Consider the following 10,745-nt stretch of genomic DNA (forward strand, 5'->3'; position numbering starts at 1 on the left):
TTTTTTTTTTTTTTTTTTTTTTTTTTTTTTTGAGACGGGATTTTATTCTGTGTAGCTTTGGAGCCTGTCCTGGAACTTGCATTGTAGCCCAGGCTGGCTTCTAACTCACAGAGATCCCCCTGCCTCTGCCTCCCGAGTGCTGGGACGCCGTGTGTAGTCACGTGTCTCACCTCCAACTGTCTGTGTTCTGGAAGAAAATGAGGGAAGAGCTGGCAAGTCTTCAGGTAGGACAAGAAGCAACAGCCACTTGGAAGTTGTCTTTTGACTACACGTTTCCTTTTTTATGTCAGTTCCCAGCTGTGTGGCTTTGATGAACTTCTTAAAGTCTCTGGGCCTCAAATGTCCCACCAGAGAAACATGCTTTGATGGCAGCTGTGTGCCACCTTCCCCATGCAGGGGGGAACTCCAGGCTCTGCACATGCCAAGGGGTGCTCTACCTGCCGAGCCCCAGCTCCAACCCTTCTTTAATAATATACACACATGAATATCTTTTATTTTTGTGTATGGATGTTTGCTTGTGTGTATGTCTATGCACCACGTTGGGTGCAGTACCTGCATAGGTCAGTAGTGGGCGTTGGATCCCTGGGAACTACAGATAGAGATGGTTGTGGGTGATGGGAATCGAACCTGGCTCGTCTGTTAGCAGGTGTGCTATCCACCGAGCTAACCTTCTGCTCTGCTTGGGGCTGACCTCAAGTTCATGGCCTGAGATCAGTCATTCTGCCCCTCCCATCTGCCAGCATTTTTTAGACCTCCAGAGAAGGGTGTTGGATGCTGGGGCTGCGGTCACTGTGCGGGCATCAGGCTGGCTGAACGCAAAGGGCAGGCGCGGGAAGGGCAGACGCGCCAAGGGCAGGCGCGTGGGCACACACAGCAGCAGGTGTTTCCCGCTGCTCAAGGCTTTGAGCCCACAGCATCTGGGATGAGGCAAGAGGGTAGCCAGCCCTTCCTTACGCCAGACCTCAAGGTGACCCTCAGCATTGAATTTTGTGTCTCCACGCGTGGGTGACTTGGTAACATAATACAGAACTTGAAATCTCAGAAGGAGACAGGCTCAGATTGTCATGAATGGGGGAGGGGTGATGTCATTTGCCTGGGCTCCGTGGGGGCTGGGAACTCAGCTCAGCACCCTGCAGATCCCAGCACTCCCCACCCAGAACACCCAGAACACCCAGCACACCCAGCACACCCAGAACACCCAGAACACCCAGAACACCCAGCACTGTCAAAGTGAAGGTGACCAGGAGATGAGGGAACCTTTTGTGCCGGGAAAGGCGGGAAAGGCGGCCCGCGGAGCCAGGGCCACCAGCTCGGCAGGTTCAGCTGACCTTGCAGAGTGAGGCACAGCCCGGGTCCCAGAGCAGGTGACAGCTCAGCCAGTCTCCAGGACTGTGGAGGACAGGGACCCACGGCGGGTCTATCTGTCTGAGAACAGGGTCTCACGTAGCCCAGGCTGGTCACAAGCTCACCGTGGAGCCCCATGCTGAGTGCCAGGGTGACAGGCAAGCGCCCTCACACCTGACTTATGTGCAGGGAATGGGATCTGGCTGTGTGTGTAATGGGTGAGCCGGGCACCCACTGAGCCTCGTCCTCAGCCCCTTCAATAAAACAATATGCGGACAGTTTGCAGTCCCTCCGGGGTTTGAGCTCGTGAGGGAGGGCCGTGCTGTGCACCCAGTGTCCTGGAGCCAAGAGGTCCCTGTTGTGTCTGCTCAGCTTCCCTAGACAGTGGTGAAGGAACAAGGTGGCTGCGCCTCTCAGTGGACTTGTTGACAGGAGCAAACTGAGGCCACATTTCACCTGTGGCTTTGATCTGACTCCTTTAAATCTGCACGACTGAATCCAGTGACCCCAAGCCATTTTGTTTGTTTTCAACACCAGGCATTGAACCCCGTGCACACCAGGCATTGAACCCTGTGCACACCAGGCACGGAACCCCGTGCACACCAGGCATTGAACTCCATGCACACCAGGCACTGAACCTCATGCACACTAGGCAAGCACTCTACCATTGGCTGGATTTGGTGGTGTACGCTTCAGGAGGATGAAGTCGGAGGATCTCTGTGAGTTTGAGGACAACCTGGTCTACGTTGTAAGTTCTATGCCAGCCTGGGCTATATAGACCCTGTCCCCGAAATTTAGTCATCAGGCTTGGCAGCGGCGCCTTTACCTGCTGAGCCAACTCACTGGCCTTCTTCCACGTTTTATTTTGAGACAAAGGCTGGCTGGCCTTGGACTCCCTCTGTGGCTCAGGCTGGCCTTGGGCTGGTCTTGCTCTTGTTCCATAGCCAGGCTTATTCATTGCTGGTTGTTTTGTTTTTCTTAAGCAGAGTCTTACTGTGCTTGCCCAAGCTGACTTCAAACTCGGAGCAATCCTTCTGCCTCAGCCCCACCCATACAGACTATAGGCTTGTACTGCCAGCACTCCATTCTTTCAATCATTCTGATTCACTCTGGGTTTCTAGAACTTTCCACCCATAAAGCTGCTGCTGTCTTCCAGTCCAGCCCCAGCTGCACCCTCCACAAGGCTCACGGGTGAGGGCACCCTGCTGCCACATCCACCCTCAACCTTCTGAAAGCTCCCTGCAGCACAGCCCCACGGGGACCATCTCTCCCACCTGTTCCCTCGCGGAGCCCATCCCTCTCTAATTTGCATATTCTGTTTTTAGCATTTTTTTCTGGATTTTACATAATCGTGTCATTAGGAGGCTGTCATGGGAACCAAACGCTCCCTTTTCAAAGTACCTTCTGGGCTAATTGCATGTCTACTATCTCCGTTTCTTTTTAAAATGAATTTTACATTTTGGGATATATTGACTGAACAAGCTACTTTAGGAGGCCAGGACAGAGGAGTCCCCACGTGCCCCCAAATGATGTCCGCATGACTTAGGTCTTAGGGTGACCCCTTGTTCCTCCCACAGTGAAGCAAGGCTGAGCTCCTGGAGTTGGGATCTCTTAGTCTCCCCCAGGATGCTCCCTGTTAGAGTCCTAATCCAAGGTCAAGCCAGCTTTGTTGTGACATCATACCCTGAGGACAGTTCTTCAGACTTTGTTTAGATTCACTGGGGCATGTTAAGGAGTCTTGGATAGAGGTCTGAGAATATCCGCTCATTGTGAGCAGTGCAATATTTTCCCTTATCCTTCTCTACCTAGGGCTCAGTGTTGGAGCTCCACCTAGAATCCCCAGTGAGGGGCTGGGGGCGTGGTCAGGATGGAGCCCCGCCTAGAATCCCCAGTGAGGGGCTGGGGGCGTGGTCAGGATGGAGCCCCGCCTAGAATTCCCCAGTGAGGGGCTGGGGTTTAGCTCTGCTGTGAGTGGGGAAGCCATTGGTTCAACCCTAGGTCTACAAAGGAAACAGGCTGTGGATGGGCACACAGAGCTACAGCGGCCCTGCGGCCCTGAAGATAAGCCAGGCACTGAGCTCTGGTCTGCGGTCCGTATTTGCAATCAGGACCTCTGCAAGGTGACTGTGGGCTCCCGTGCATCTCTTTGGACATAGGTGCTCTTTACGTTTTTTTTAAACTTCCATTCCTGCATCGCATGTGCACGTGCCTTGATGTGTGCAAAGACCCGAGGACAGCTTGTGGCTCTCAGTCTTCTTCCACCACCGCGTGGGTCCCGAGGACAGGCTTGGCGGTGAGCACCTTCACTATCTGAGCCATCTCGTGGCCACGGCTCTTTAGGTTTGAATGGAAATTAGCTTGTTCAGGTTTTTATTCTTGTCCAAAGTGGACCATCCTGCTGTCCACGCTGTCTCCACACACCGGTCCTCATCAGTGACACTGTCAGGTGACTCTGTCCCTCTGGATGCTGGGCCATGGCACACCAGGGGAGTTCCTGGCATGGAGTTAGTGGAAACCAACGACTTTCTGAGCATCCGTAGGATTCAGGGCATGCCCCCAACCCACAGTGTACCTGGGGGACCCCATCCTGACCGTGAACGAGATCCAGTTGCCTTCCAGCTGATCCTGAGGTGGGCAGGGAGCCTCCACCTGGGCGGTGCTGGCCTTAGCTGGGCATGGTGGCACATGCTCATCCCTGCAGAACTGGGAGCTGAGGCAGAAGGATTTCCAGGAGTTTGAAATCAGTCTAGACTATAGTGTTGAGACGTTCAACCCAAAGCATAAAAGACCTTGAGCGGTTGGTGTTCAGTCCTGAACTCAGCTGTCCTTGGGCCCTGTCTGTTCAGAGCTGTGACAGAGCCAGCTCCGTTCCAGTCACCTCACACCCTGGTCCCTGCCTGCTTCGTGCTCTCTTGCCTGTGCGCTGCACCCCATGCAGAGGAAGCCATCACCCTCTGCTCCCTGCCTTGGCAATCAGTGCTCCTGGGTGACATATTTAGATGGTTGCTATGGTGATGGGCTTGACAGCTTCATGTGGCACAAAAGACGGGTCCCGCTTTGCTATATCGAGCCTGCAGAAGACCGTGTGCCTGTGCCACGTGCCCCTGTCAGCGTAGGAAGGGAAGGGGGCTCAGACAGCCCGTCCCACCCACTCGCTCCCCACGGAGGAGCGGCGACCCGCTGGAGGAGGTATGACTGTCACCTTGAAAGATGTGTAGGGAGGAACAGGGCTCACTTAGGGGTGACTGGGTCCTCCAGGGGACACTGGGCTATGCCTGGGGACATGTGTGTCTACCCCAACTCAGAGTGTCCTTGGCATGTGGCAGGTGGAGGCCAGAGATTCTGTTGCGTATAATCAGGACCCAGGGTACACGCTGAAAACGGTGCGCGGTGTCCCCAGGCTGTGGGAAGCTGGGTCCTCTCCTTGCTCTGCCCATGGCTGTGACAAGCACCTGACATAGGCGGCTACGGAAGGAAGGGCTTGTCCTGCACGGTTAGCACCCTCCATCGTGGCCATACCGAGTCCGCAGTCAGGAAGCAGAGAGAGGCGATCGCTGGGCTCCGCCCACGATCCAGCCCACGAGGTGGCATTGCCGCGTGCAGGGACACTCGTCTATACCTTGTCAAGGTGACAGTGACATGAAAACACCAAGGTCACACTGAGACAAGAGGATAACTGTGAGCTCGAGGCCAGCCTGGACTGCACCCTGGGATCATGGAACCCTTTCCTCTGGACCTCCCTGAGAAAAAGTAAGGCAGCCTGGTCCAAGGGTACATTGGGATGGATTTTGTTTGCTGTTCTGGGCTGGCCTCGAACTCACAGAGATCTGTCTGCCTCTGCCTCCCGAGTGCTGGGATTAAAGGCGTGCACCACCACTGCCCGTTCCTGTCTTTCAGAGACCTTGACCCAAAGGGTATCACAGCCATTGGTGAGAGAGATGAAATTTGGGGCCATGGCTGTTGGGGCTTAAAGAAATCAGCTAAAATCTTAATGTCAAAAAAAATCCTTTTTAAAACCAGCTCTGACTGGTACTGGGGGATTCGGCACTAAACTGTGGAATTGGGGTTCGATTCCCGGCATCCCCATGGTGTTTGTGACATCATCTCTGGGCTCTGGTGATCCCTTCTGGACTCTGAGGGCGCTGCGTGCACATGGTCAGTGTGTGCATGTGCGCGCCTATGTGCATGGGCGTGCATCTGCATGTGCACGAGTGTGTGCATGTGTGTAAGAAGTTTCCTCGTGCCCCTCGGTGGCCCATAGAGTGGATGACAGGGATCCTCATGACACTGCTTTCTGAGTGGTCACAGAAACCAGAGCTGCAGCGTCCTCTCCTTCCCGCATCGAGTGATCTCTGGGACAAGAGTGGCTCTTGCGGGCTCCAGGTGTTGAGTGGGTGTGGCTGAGGTGTTGTGTAGCACCCTCCCTGTGGCCCCTTGTCCCACCCTGGGGGACCCTCTGTGGTCTGGCCTGGAGCGTGGAAGGACTGGGGTCTGTCTCAGTGATGGCCGGGGTGTCCTGCCCCAACCAGCCCTTTTTCCCTGTGGACTCTCTGCTGCCCTTGCGTGACAAAGGTGGGAAGTGGTCACAGGGTCCTTGTCGGTCCCGGGTCATCCGTTGGGGTCCTGGAGTCACTGTGACTAGACTGAGTCAGGACGACCTCGGGGACCCACAGAGCTGTCTGGGGACGCAGGACAGAGTGGACGCTGCTCAAGTCCCTCAGGGAACCAGCTCGAGACCCGCCTAAAAGGACCCTAAGTTATTATTGAGAATTCGGGCCTTGCTCCTTCACCATGAGCCCCAGGCGTGCCCCCCCCTTTCCCGGTTTCTGGGGCCAGCTGCTCTCCCTCTGCACTCAGCATGCCCCTCAGCTCCTCCAACGACTTAGTGTCCAGCCTGGGTGTGAGCACGTGTGCAACTCTCAGTTGCCTGGGTTCGTGTGAAGTGGCTGGAATCGTCCCCGTGGATGGGCGTGTTGCTCCAGCCTGGCCTCGGTGCAAGCAGGATTCCAGCCGCTTCCTGCAGCGGCGCTGCCATCTGCAGGCGGCAGCCAGGATTGCAGCTGCATTTGCAAAACCAAAAACCTCAGAAAGGTACTTGGGTAGAGCGCTCTCCCAGCAAGCACCAGGCCCGGGGCACCACATAAGCCAGCCTAGGCTACATAGTGAGTGAGGACAGCCTGGGCTCAAGAGACCCCGTCTCAAGAGGGAGAAAGATAATATTTTAGGGCTGGAGATTAAGAGCACTGACTGCTCTTCCAGAGGTCCTGAGTTCAATTCCCAGTGTCCACATGGTGGCTCACAGTCATCTGTAATGAGTTTGGTGTCCTTTTCTGGCCTGCAGGCATACATGTAGACAGAATACTGTATACATAACAAATAAACCTAAAAAAAAGATAATATTTTAAAAAGGGTTTATAGCCTAGCATGTGATCTCAAGCACTGAACTAGCAGAGGCAGGAGGATTGTGAGTTTGAAGTCAAATACATAGTGAAATCTTGCATCAAATAAAATAATATAAAATAAAGTAAGGGCTGGCTAGAGGGCTCAGCAGATAAAGGAGCTTGCTGTCAAGCCTGAGGTCATGAGTTCGAGCCCTAGAACCCACAAGGTGGAGACACACACACACACACACACACACACACTGAATATGTCTTTGGGGGTTAAGGTTGGGAAATAGCGCAGAAGTGCCCTTCTTTCCCCATGAATCATGCTGGTCAAGTCCAGCATTTATTGAGCTCCCACTGTATACAAATGCTTTCTAGAAATGCCCTGGTGTGACCCTCAGGAGAGGCGCACGGGGACCTGGGAGGTCGGCCACCGCCCTCTGATGGGCAGTCCCCTGCCTCCGTTCTGCAGACGACTGTCTCTGACCCGTCCATGCCCACCCACCACTTCCCTTTCAAATGCGCAGTAGATGAATTATGAATTCCGCCTCATTCTTTCGGTAAATTGCTGTTTTCATCCGGCCCGCGCAGGCCGAACCCCACAGCTTGTCGGGACCCCCGACCTGACATCCGCGGTGCCAAATTAACGCCCAGTGTTCTCTTCCAGGGAGCGAAGGCTTCTGGTTGGAACCTCGGTACTGGGACGGTGGACTCGGTGCAGGTAGGTGCTGTGCTCGGTGCCGTGCTCGGCTTTGAAGCCTGGGTGGGAGTGAGGAGTCCTGCGGGACAGGATCCGCACGGACGGGGAAGGGGGCCATGGTGCTGTGGGGTGACCTCGGCTCCAGACAGCCATGTTCTCTCCACCCCAGAGTTTGCCAGACGCTTTGGTGCTGCACCCCGTTTCCAGCACCCCATTTCTCACATCCCATTTCCTGTACCCCACTTCCCATGCTTACGTTTCCTGCACCCCTGTTTTCCTACCCCCTTTTCCAACCTTTGTTTTGTCTCCCGTACCTCTTTCCCATACTGTTTCCTGCACCCCAGTATCCCGCACCTCTCTCCCCACCCCTGTTTCTCTCACGCCTGTCTTCTGCATCCTGTTCCGCACCCCGTTTTTTTACACCCCATTTCCCACACCCGTTTCCTGCATCCTATCCCGCACCCCGTTTCCCGCACACCGTTTTCTGCACCCCCTTTCCCACAAACCCGTTTTCACACACCTGTTTCCGGCACCCTATCCCGCACCCCGTTTCTTACACCCCGTTTCCGCTGCCATTTCCTCACTCCAGGGTCATGGTTTTTGGGGTTGACTTTGCTTTCTGCACCTGTTCCGTACCATGCCGGCACCCCGCTCCTCCCGGTTAGCTCCTGCTCCTGAGGCTGGGGTGCGCTGTCGGGAAAGGGGGGTCTCCGGACGTGGTCATGGTTTGAGACAGGGTCTCATTATAGAGCACGGGCGCCACCTTCCGGCCTCCGCGGGTACTGCACACACGGGGTATAATCCCGTGCCTGTACCTCTTCCTAATTTAGGGGTACATTAGAAGACAGCACTGTATTGACCGTGTGACTCATACCATTTGAAATGTAATCGCATATGCCTGTCCCCTGACACCGGGAAGGAGGAGGCTGGAGGGGACATGGTCAGCCTCAGCAATGTAGTGAATTTGAGACCAGCCTGGACTACCTTTCTCTCTAAAATTAAAATAAGATAAAATTTAAAAAGTAAGCCCGGCATGACACCTATAATCCCAGCACTCGGGAGGCAGAGGCAGGCGGATCTCGGTGAGTTCGAGGCCAGCCTGGTCTACAGAGCGAGTTCTAGGTCAGCCAAAAATACACAGAAGGACACAGAGAAACCCTGTCTCAACAAACAAACACAGATTTAAAAGATGCATTTATGTTGTCAAGGACCCTTTGTGATATCAGGGAACGCTCGAGGCGGCCATGACTGGGGAAACCCTGGCATGGAGCGGCCAGAGGCTGCTGGGGGTACCCAGGGCTGTGTGCCCCACAGAGAAGTCTCAGCCCTGTCAGTCACGCTGGGGTCCTGAGGGTGGGGATACAATACTGACTTGAGTCTTTCTCTCATGAGCCCCTTGAAGAGTGGGGTGCTCCCTAGCTCCCGACTTTTTCTTTCCTTTTTTTTTTTTAAAGTAACTTTATTTTTATTTTATGTGCACTGGTGTTTTGCTGTCTGTGTGAGGGCGTTGGGCCCCCAGAAATGGAGTCACAGGTGGTTGTGAACTCCATGTGGGTGCTGGCAATTGAACCCAGGTCTTCTGCAGGAGCAGATGGTGCTCTAACTACTGAGTGTCCCTCCAGTCCAGTATGGACCCTTCTAAAAATAATTACATGTATTTATATTTGTACATGTGTGTGGGTGCGTGCATGTGTGTGCTCACATGTGGAGGACAGCGGACAATTTGAAGGAGCCGGGCTCTCTCTTTCCACGGTCGGGAATTGAACTTGGATCCTCAGACTTGGAGGCCATCCATCTCCTGAGACATTTTGTACAACTTTTTCCGGATTGGTAGCAGCGCCTGCCATTACCACACATGACCACCAGGGGTCAGCAGAGGCCCGTGAGGCTCTGCACCAGGGGACTCTCGGGGAGCTTGGATAAGGGAAGGTGGGAGGTTCAGCTGTTGGCGACGCTGGGTGACAGTCATCCTCTTGGAGGAAGTGATGCCTGAGAAAATGAAGCTACCCAAAGTACAGAGGGTGGAGGCGAGATTGAGGGCCGGGTGATTAACAGGGCTGCAGGGTATCAGGGAAGCCCGTCTCCATAAAATCAATCTCCGGTCTTGACGCTCTGGGGATCCACATACAGCAAGAGCCCCGGGCGGCCCCAGCACAAGGGTTTTCTCTTCACGGTCCCTTCTTTCTTGCAGTCTGGGGGCGTTTCTGCTGGGAACGTGAGGGCGGGGGGGGGGGCGGGAGGGACGGACACGTGACAGGGGCTGCCCTGGCGCAGCAGGTGGCTCAGACTCTGGCTCTTGCACACACACACACACACACACACACACACACACACACACACACTGTCTGGGTTGACTGTCCTCTGGGTTTGTTCCCGGCCTGTTGGAATTGTGGTATTATCAGGTCTCTGTGGACAGACCACCCTGCTCGGCCCACAAGGTCCCAGCAGCCCCCCAGAACACCAGACACACCCGTGTGTTGTTGTGAGGCTTCACACGGAGACCTGCCAGACACGCTCCTGTTGTGCCCAGGGTGCCTAGAACCTTCTCCTTGCCCAGTATGTAGCTGAGGACGCGGGAAACTTCTCACAGCCTCAGCTCCCAGGATGTGCTACCATTATCCTGTCCCCGCCCTCCAGGGCATCCTGGGTGACACACTGGGGTGCTCCTGGCATTGTTGGCAGAGACTGTGGAAGCTGCTGTGCCCCGCAGAGCCAAGGGCACCCCACAGGGAACACCCCTGAGCAGTGTCCCCAGCACCCGACGCGCTATGCTGCTTAAACCTCTCCTGCTGGGGTAGGTCCTGTCACCAGGTTTCCATGTGGGTAGAGTCCCAGGACCTCAGTGGGGACAGGTGGCTGGGTGACAGTCTCCTGGGGTCCCTGAAGCAGGGCATCTCCGCTGAGAACGATCTTCCCCTAAGATACCGTTGGCCTCTCAGGTCAATTATTTGTTGAAATTAGGAGCGGCAGGGCTGCGTCCCCGGCACCCGGCCGCCCGCATTGCTAGTTTATACCCAGAAATAATTACACGGAAACTGTATTCTTTCAAACACTGCCTGGCCCGGCTAGTTCCAGTTCCTTATTCGCTAGCTCTTACATATTGTTCTAACCCATTTCTAATATTCTGTGTAGCCCACGAGCTGGCTTACCAGGGAGGATCTTAACCTGCATCTGTCTGGAGCGGGAGCATCATGGCGACTCCTCACTCAGCTTCTTTTTCCCAGCATTCTCTTCTGTATACTCCGCCTACCTAATTTTCTATCCAATAAAATGGGCCAAGGCAGTTTCTTTATTAATAAGAAATCACTCCCACATCA

At 54.7% G+C, this 10,745-nt stretch overlaps 1 protein-coding gene across 2 annotated transcripts in view; it reads left to right on the forward strand.

The window, feature by feature from the left end:
- Positions 1-10,745, forward strand: part of Gng7 (G protein subunit gamma 7) — a 61,229-nt gene that overhangs the window by 9,915 nt on the left and 40,569 nt on the right. For both annotated transcript variants that reach the window (XM_050123570.1, XM_050123572.1), the window contains exon 2: positions 7,396-7,449. The gene's annotated coding sequence lies outside the window, so the exon portion shown is untranslated. The remainder of the gene's footprint in view (positions 1-7,395; positions 7,450-10,745) is intronic.

The sequence above is a fragment of the Alexandromys fortis genome, unplaced genomic scaffold, assembly GCF_014885135.2.
Source record: "Alexandromys fortis isolate MF-2015 unplaced genomic scaffold, M_Fortis_MF-2015_v1.1 scaffold_221, whole genome shotgun sequence".
Lineage (NCBI taxonomy): Eukaryota > Metazoa > Chordata > Mammalia > Rodentia > Cricetidae > Alexandromys > Alexandromys fortis.